Source organism: Limulus polyphemus, unplaced genomic scaffold (assembly GCF_000517525.1).
Source record: "Limulus polyphemus unplaced genomic scaffold, Limulus_polyphemus-2.1.2 Scaffold708, whole genome shotgun sequence".
NCBI classification, from domain to species: Eukaryota; Metazoa; Arthropoda; class Merostomata; order Xiphosura; family Limulidae; genus Limulus; species Limulus polyphemus.
Genome location: NW_013666318.1, coordinates 1,905 through 3,104, shown reverse-complemented (window position 1 = coordinate 3,104; position 1,200 = coordinate 1,905).

Sequence of the window (1,200 nt, the reverse complement as noted above, 5' to 3'; positions counted from 1 at the left end):
CTTATATAAAATAGTATTTGTTATTTATATTTTCATGTGTATAGTTTGTTTTATAAAATAGTATTTGTTATTTATATTTTCATGTGTACAGTTTTGTTATAAAAAATAGTATTTGTTGTTTACATTTCATGTGTATAGTTTTGTTATATAAAATAATATTTGTTATTTATACATTCATGTGCATAGTTTTATTATTTGAAATAGTTTTTCTTATTTATACTTTCATGTGTATAGTTGTGTTATTTTAAATAGTATATGTTGTTTATACTTTTAAGTTTATAGTTTTGTGATATAAAATAGTATTTGTTGTTTATACTTTCATGTGTATAGTTTTGTTATATAAAATACTATTTGTTATTTATAATTTCATATGTATAGTTTTGTTATATAAAATAGTATTTGTTGTTTATACTTTCATGTGTATAATTTTGTTATATAAAATAGTATTTGTAGTTTATATTTTTATGTGTACAGTTTTGTTATATAAAATAATATTTGTTATTTATACTTTCATGTGTATAGTTTTATGATATAAAATAGTATTTGTTGTTTATACTTTCATGTGTATAATTTTGTTATATAAAATAGTATTTGTTATTTATATTTTCATGTGTATATTTTTATTATTTTAAATAGTATTTGTTGTTTATACTTTTATATGTATAGTTTTGTTATATAAAATTGTATTTGATATTTATATTTTCATGTGTACAGTTTTGTTATATTAAATAGTATTTCTTATTTATATTTTCATGTGTATAGTTTGTAATATAAAATAGTATTTGTTATTTATATTTTCATGTGTATAGTTTTATTATTTTAAATAGTATATGTTGTTTATACTTTTATGTGTATGGCTTTGTTATATAAAATAGTATTTTGTGTTTATTCTTTCATGGATATAGTTTTATTATTTTAAATAGTATATGCTGTTTATACTTTTATGTGTATAGTTTTGTTATCTAAAATAGTATTTGATGTTTATACTCTCATGTGTATAGATTTGTTATATCAATTATTATTTGTTCTTTATGTTTTCATGTGTACAGTTTTGTTATATAAAATAGTATTTGTTGTTTATATTTTCATGTGTACAGTTTTGTTATATAAAATAGTATTTGTTGTTTACATTTTCATGTGTATACTTTGTTATATAAAATAGTATTTGTTATTTATATTTTCATGTGTATAGTTTGTTAT